This window comes from Enhydra lutris, unplaced genomic scaffold, assembly GCF_002288905.1.
Source record: "Enhydra lutris kenyoni isolate GAN:26980312 unplaced genomic scaffold, ASM228890v2 scaffoldscaffold3, whole genome shotgun sequence".
Lineage (NCBI taxonomy): Eukaryota > Metazoa > Chordata > Mammalia > Carnivora > Mustelidae > Enhydra > Enhydra lutris.
The window spans coordinates 39,369,839-39,378,301 of record NW_019154087.1 but is presented as its reverse complement, the minus strand read 5'-3'; positions in this window follow the sequence as shown (position 1 = coordinate 39,378,301).

Below are 8,463 nucleotides of genomic sequence, written 5' to 3'. Positions count from 1 at the left end.
CGTGGGGCATATGCCATTTGCAATGGATATTTTATTTTGTTTTTATTTTTTAAAAATATTTTTCCTCATAAAAATAAAACTGCATTTTTATTAGAGATGCTAATATTACTAGCAAATATTACTACCATTGATTTGGTAGTAATAGCTAACTTTTATTGACAGTATTCTAAAAGTAGCTTAAGTGTTTTATCTTATTTAATCCAACCACCATGGGGAATGTTATTATTATACCCTCACTACTACAGATGAGAAAAGTGTAGCATAGCATATCAACAAACTTGCCCCGAATCACTAAGCTAGGACTATCAGAGTCTGGCTCCCAAGGGAGCCCCTTAACCACTGGGTGCTAATACTGCTTCCCAGTGTGTCCTGGGCACTGTGCTAAGCAGTATGCTTATATTCTGTCATTTAATCTTTATAGGACACTATGAGATAGGTATTATTGTTCACATTTTAGAGAGAGGGAAACTGAGGCACAGAGAACTTTCTTTGGCTAAGCTCCCATGGCTGATACAGACAGAGTTTACATTCAAACCAAAGTTCATGCAGGCTTTTTCTATTGCTCATATCCTAATATTCCCAGAGTAAGAGAAGAAATCATTTTATGGTGAGCAGCAGATACATAGAGAACAGTTTATGTTAAGAAAAGAAATTCTGTGTGAATTAAATAGGGGAAAAAAAGGTTTGAATGGAGCATGCCAACTGTACTTTAAACCCTTGGTTTAATTATGACACAATTTCTTAAAATTTCTTTAAATTAACTTTTAGGTATTTTGGTCTCAGATTTAAAAGCAGGTGTTTTTTTTTCACAAATAGATGATGAGAGAATGCGAAGTGTGATTGTGAAGTAGCCAAAGTTACTTCTGACAGGATCTCTAGATTTATCTGCATAACTCAGTAAACAGAAGCAGAATTTTCCACAGGCGTGCAAATGCACACATACGAACATGGAAATACATGTATACACACACTGAGGGTATGCAGTCTTTTTTTAAAATTTTTTTTATTTTTTTAATAAACATATAATGTATTTTTAGCCCCAGGGGTACAGATCTGTGAATCGCCAGGTTTCCACACTTCACAGCACTCACCATAGCACATACCCTCCCCAATGTCCATAACCCCTCCACCCTCTCCCTCCTCCCCTCCCCCCAGCAACCCTCAGTTTGTGAGGGTGCGCAGTCTTTGACTAGACTGGTATACAGGGAATAAATTCACTGGCAAGTAAATCTGATTTTAAGTTCTAGGTTTGCCCACAGGTATTCAAGGAGAGGTTAGGCACTGGGTAAAAAATAATGTTATTCCTTTATTTCTATATTGTATTCATGTAAGAGGACTTTAAAAATTTTCACAGGTCTTCATTAATGAATGAAAACAGTAGATCAAGTTTCTTTGTAATGGCATGTAATTTTATATTTTTGCCAAATGATGTATTTATGTGGTCATACTTGAATATTATTATGTCTGATGTTTTGTAACATAAGAAAACACTTGGAATGAACCCAAGTCACAGGAAGGACTAGGGATTCATTCCATTTACCATTCTGTTTTTTGGCTCAGATCTTTCCAAACATGGAAACAAACAGCTTATCTGAAACAAAAACATTGACCTTTATTGGAACAGGTTTTGTGGTTGAATATTGAAGGTTCATACAATTTCCTTTCCGAAAGACAGACATATACAACCAAGGGCTGGTTAATAAAGAAAAAGCACTTAAAATGTTATGTGTTTTTAAGTCGGTGCTTTGGTTTTCCATGGACAAACTACAATGAGGTCAAGTATTTTAGGTCAGTCCTTGTCATAATTGTAGGTTGAAAAATGTTTTCTCCAGCATCTTTCTACTTTTTCCTGTTTTTCTTTTTCTCTTCTGGGTTCCTGTCTCCTCTTCTCTTTCCCTACCACTATTACTCCCCAAACGCTATTACTCCTCAAATTCCTGCCCTTCTGCCCTCTTGGGAACACATGGCATATATAATGACTGCAGTATGGATCCTTGGGATCAAATCCTCTATCTTCTAGTCCTGACTCTGGACTCATTATTTTAGATGACTCACATGATTTCTCTGAGGTGTGTTCCTTATTTGCAAGCTGGGATGAATAATAGTTAATTTATACAGTTGTCAGTGACATAGTTTTGGAATATTGATGAGGTCCAGAGCTGATGGCCAAGAAAGAATTCTCCAGATGTCTTTGGAGCAAAAAGGTGATTTTATTAAAGCCCAGGGACAGGACCTGTGGGCAGAAAGAGCTACGGCACTGGGTTGTGAGAGGTGACTGATAATATACTTGGGAGTTGGGGGAGGTAAGGAAAAAGTTAGTTGTTCAAAAGAATTTTCATATGCTAAGACTCACAAGATCCTGGAGGCCTGGCGATTGTCATGTTAAAGTTGTTTTTCCTTCTAGTAAGGCATTCACATTGAGACAGTTAGGAGCTCCTGGAGGAATGTTGTACTCTACCTATCTCAGGTCCTTGTCAATAGGCTACAGGTCATAAAGAAATTGAATTTTGCTTACTTCCCTTTTGGCTCTATTTCCCACATCACTATGGAGCGGAGGGTGGTGTTAGGGCTCCAGGAAGTTGAGTTATGGATCTCTGAAAGTTAGGCAATTGATAAGAATGCTTTTTCCTTGTAAATCTTTAAAAATCACCTCATATAGGGATGCCTGGGTGGCTCAGTTGGTTAAGCAGCTGCCTTCAGCTCAGGTCATGATCCCAGCGTCCTGGGATCGAGTCCCACATAGGGCTCCTTGCTCGGCGGGGAGCCTGCTTCTCCCTCTGCCTCTGCCTGCCATTCTGTCTGCCTGTGCTCACTCTCTCTCCCTCTCTCTCTCTGACCAAAAAAAAAAAAAAAAAATCACCTCATATACTGGTAAACTGATGGGCTCATGTCCTGTAGGACAGTGGTCTCTATTAGGTCACCATTTGTTTTCCCCTTCCCTTAGTTTTAGGGCAGACAGGAATGCCTAAGGAATGTCACACAGATCCCACGGAGTGGGGGAGGGGCGTGGGGAAGGAAGGGGATGTTTGCATGGTGTCAGCTTGTGCTTTGTCTTCAGAGTGCCTTCTCCTCCCTCATCAGTCAGGATTCTCCAAAGGTGCATGTGAAATTCTTGATACAGGGACACCTGGGTAGCTCAGTCGGTTGGGCCTCTGTCTTTGGCTCAGGTCATGATCCTGGGGTTCTGGGATCCAGTCCCACATCATCAGGCTCCCTGTTCAGTGAGGAGCCTTCTTCTTCTGCCTGCTGCCTCGCCTGCTTGGGTTCTCTCTCTCTGACAAATAAATAAATCTAAAAAAAAAAAAGCCTAATCCACAGTAGCTCTGATTCTTACAATTATTACTACCCAGGCTACCCCCCTCAAAAATGCCTTCCTACTTCAAAATTATTTCCTATCCCTTCCCTTATCAGCTCTCCCATTTCCTCTGTGACTTCATGTCAGTTACTAAATAAGGAAAGGATTAGGCACACTCATTTAAATATGAATTACTGGTAACAATGTGTAATCAGATTAATGAACAGTGTGAACTTGATGGGACAAAGATACAACATTGTTAATCTTTTCCTTTTCAAAATCACTTCCTTCAACTATTCTCTGGAGAATTTTCATTTTTATTACATAGTGACATCTTAAGAGAAACCCCCATAGCTTTATCCTCCCTTTCAGTTATTAAACATCAGGCTGGACCAGTTTATATCCAACTTAAATCCTTCTCTTCCTGCCATCAGTGACAAGACTTTGGCTCAAAGGACTAGGAATTGGGAAGTGAAAAGGTCTGGCCCAGGAACATTTCTCCATCCTTCCTTTACTGAAGCTCTTTTTGTCTAGTGTATTGAGGACAAAAAAGTGAGATGGGAGAAAAGGGTAAGTCAAATGACTCTTACTTAATTGGGGTTGGTCTTTTCCTTTCTTGACTGTGACAGTTTCCTTGGTGATGACCTCTGAGTGAAAGACGACCAAAAGCAGATTCTCTCTGGAGGAGCATGGGTGAATTCTTTGGGACACCCTATAGGAGACTCCCTGCTATATATATGTATATATAGTTCTCTGCCATAGAAGATCTGCTGTGCCTTGAATTCTTCCATCCAATGAACCCTTTAAAAACGTATAATTTCAGACAATAAGGCAGTGGTTGAAGTTGGAGTTTGGGGGAGGTTTTGCCTCTATCTCTCAAATAATAGCTTGTGGGCAAGCGATGTCTAACCTATGCATCCATTCCTGGATCTATCACTGTTGAAGAGAATTGTATTTCTTCTTCTCCTTGTCTTCACTTCAAAGAATGTGGTGGCAGAGGCAGGCATAGCATTTGAAAAGTGAAGGGATTAAAATGGCTGTAGCAAAGATGAGAAAACTGGCAAGATTTGGAACCAACAAAAGCTAACACATTTTGTTCAGGCAAGCCACAATTCTAGGGACTAAATACTCTTAGCTTTCCTAATTGCATCTGTTCTGACAATGTGAATACTGCCTACAGAGGAGCATTTCCCTCTAGGGGTCTTAGGCGTGCCATCAGATTTGTGCTTCCAAGAAGGTAATGCGCTGGCATTTTTATATTCCAGTCATGTAGCTGAGCAAGGTTATTGGTGAAACTTCAGCTGAAATCATTACCTCTCCTAAAATAAATTGTGAGCCAAGATTCACTACAAGAAAGCTATTAAGAGAAAGTGTAATTGTACCACAATATAGAACCCAAAGTATTCCACTTGCTTCTTTGGTCCCTAATGAGAAATAAAGTACACGTTTCTTCTGTACAGCCTAGAAAACCATATTATTATTTTTATTTTTTAAATAAAGAGCCAATATATCTTACTCAGAAAAGAGGTTACAACTCCATCATGACAAGAGTAATCTTCTTCTCCTTAACCATCAAGAGTGAAAGAGCATTTTGTTTACTGAATAGTCTGGGTACACCCACACTATACGGAAATGCAAACACTTTCTTTAAGCCATTTTTACAAACATCAGCATGAACAACTCCTTTGAAAGTCACCTATCAAATGTAGTTAGAACTTACGACCTCCCTCTAGGTCAATACAACCTTTACATATAGCGTCAGCTAGCTCTTCACCTACTAATCCTATTTTCACTTAGAAGATGAATCTCATTTCGACAAACAAAGTCTTGCTTCATGTCAGGAAGCTTGATCTTTCCTTTCTCTGTTTCCTGTTTAAACTGGCAAATTTCCCTTCTCCATACTTTACTCAAATGCCCTTTGCCCTCCATATTATTTATTTCCATGAGCCATTCTCTTCCAGTTTCTTTCCTGAGATTCATGAAATATTTGTCCAGCTGTTTTTAATAAGAGCCTTAAAAATAGACCCAAGTTGTTTAAATGTACACCTGCTCCTAATAAGGGAGTAAGTCTGGGCTCATTGTGCACAAAGTACTCACAGCAAGCAGCATCTTCCCATGGCATAGATGTTCCATTTCTTTCATACATGCTCTGCATTTCACTCTTTCACTTCTAACCACGTTTAATGAGTATCAGATATTTAATGAGTAAAGCTATGCATTCAAAATCTGATTTCTGACTTTTTGTCTGTACTAACAAAATATAAAAATAGTTTTATACAAAATAATGCAGTCCATGAAAGGTGAAAAAACATCAGGTTAGTGAAATTTTTGAAACCAGAAATCACTCCATACAAGCTCTGAAATCCGTGTATGTGTTCTAAATAATAAAACACAGTCTGGGTTTTTGTTTTACATTTTGTTTTGTTTTTGATTTTATGGAAGCTCACACTAACTCCAAAAGAGATAATTGTGAGAATTAACTTTAATACTGCTTTTCAAAAGTACTTAAAGATTCTGAATGGGAAGAATTTTCCAGGAATATGATATGATTTTAAAATATAAAAATATAGATCATAAGTTTTTTTAAAAGATTTTATTTATTTAGTTGACAGAAAGAGATCACAAGTAGGCAGAAAGGCAGGTAGAGAGAGAGAGAGGAGGAAGCAGGCTCCCCGCTGAGCAGAGAGCCCAATGTGGGGCTCCATCCCAGGACCCTGGGACCACGACCAGAGCTGAAGGCAGGGGCTTTAACCCACTGAGCCACCCAGGCGCCACAGAACATAAGTTTTTAACATAAAAATAATCTGACACCTTAACAAAGGAAAAACCATCTATCAAATTCACTGAAGGTATAGTGAATACACATTTTGGCTGGAGGTTGAATGTTCAAATGTTAAAACCAACAGCTGGTCAATATGGATATCATAAAATAGAAAGAACATGTCAAATACAAAAATAAATCTGAAATGTTATTAGATAAAATTTAGCTATTGAGATTTTGTATAATTTTGACAATTGCATTTTAAGGCTTGACATTATAGAACAGAAATATTTTTTCAGCACTGACGACTGCTAGGTTGCTCCTATGATAATTATACTGCACGTGAGTAAGACTAAATAGATTTTCATTCTCAACTGCAGTTAGTGGAGGAGCAACTTCCTTTGTTAGCTTCTACAATCTAGGGTACAGCTGACATAACAATGTGACCAAGTTATTAACACCCCCCATACACCCCCACCCAACTGTAACTAAGTTTCCCACCACTTTAGCTTTTGGACTAGCATGATGATAAGGTGATGCTAATGATGTAGCCCCACAAACTGAAGCTCTTGTATCACCCCTGAAGAAGATGCTTTCTGAATATTTTCAGAAGCAGTCTTGCAACTATGAATCTCACTTGTATTTTTATATCTAATATTTTCACAGGCATTTTCTGCTTCACAAAATCTCTTGAGAAAAATTTGTCCTTAAACCTGGGACTAGAACTTTGGCAATAGAAAAATATGACCGGCTTTCAGGATAATGAAATTGTTCTGGACTTTCTATCTGCCACTCAGGTTTCTAGCTATCTCTCATTGACAAGTGTTCCTGGAGAGGAATGATGGAATGATAGGTGGATCTCTGTCCATCAGGTAGCGTTGAAGAAATACTCATACCTCATGATGTATTGGTTTGATTTCTTCAGCAGGTTTCAGTAGAGGAAGGCTCTATTAGTTGTCAGTATATCTGCAAAGTATATAATGAGGCTTGCTTTCCTTGTTCAAGCAGGCTTTGAACATGTGATGAGTTTAATTCTGTCTTGGTTGAACATCTTATATAAGAACAAGATAAGGCAGTTTAAAATATCTTGATAACAGTGCAGCCTGATGTAGGTGAGGTAGATTTTCATTGCAATTTTGCATTTTACAATGATTACTAATATTTTAAATTAAATATTCAGATGTTCATAATAAATCCAAGTAGATAAATGGATAGATAGACATCTGATAAAGCAAGTATAATAAAATGTAAGTGGTAGAAACTAGGTGGTAAATACATGGTGTCACTGTAATGTTTTTTCAATCTTTCTATATGTTTGACAATATTCATAGGTAGGAAAAATAATAATTTTTTTAAAAAGATATTATTTATTTATTTGACAAAGACAGAGAGTGAGAGAGGGCACAAGCAGGGGGAGCAGGAGGCAGAGGGAGAAGCAGGCTTCCTGCTGAGCTAGGAGCCTGATGAGGGGCTCGACCCCAGGATCCTGCAATTGTGACCTGAGCTGAAGGCAGACACTTAACCAAATGAGCCACCCAGGCATCCTGGGAAAATAATAATTCTAAAACAACATGCCTTATATTTCAGGTCAGAATCTCTGTGGAAAGATCAGGAAGGAGATGTAAGCTTGGGTAAGGCAGCTTCCTTCGATGGGAGGCAAATCATTGGGAAGGACTCAGCAGTGAACCTCATTGGTCCATTCTTCTGGCTTTAGGAAGAATGACTACCTCAATGTATTCCCTTGTCCATTCATCCTATTCATATCATTAATGATGTTAAACGACTATGCATGGAGGTTTCATACATAGTCACCTATCCATTGATCACCCATGAGTTCATATTTACCTGATACCAAAGAGTAACACCATATTTTGCTGATACCCATTCAAAAACTAAACTTTGGTACAACTTATATGCACTGGCATTTGAAAAGATCAATGATTTTTTTCCCCAGAAAATCAACCTGTGAATTAAAAATAAAACACAACTTAGTACAAATTAACAGGAATGTGTTTTAATTGACTTGAGAACTGCTATTGGTTCTTAGAGAAACTGCTATGTCCACTGTGAAAATCTCCATGCTATTTTTTCCCTTCATGATTGAGTCACTTCATTACACAAAAGTCCAATTAAATGTAGACATATCAGTGTTGATCATATAAATTTACCAACTAAAGAAGTCTACATTAAATACATTTAATTTAGCATGATAATTGTCATTTCTTATTTGCTCACCTCATACATATCAGAAATTGGACATATTCTTTAAATACATGTATTATACTCAGCAAATCTGTAAGATAATATTATTATTCATTGCGATATACAGAAAATTGAGGATTAAAGAGATTGGCAATTTTTCTGTTTCTCCTTTTTTTTCATAACATGCAAGTTCTGGTGGTCGTGG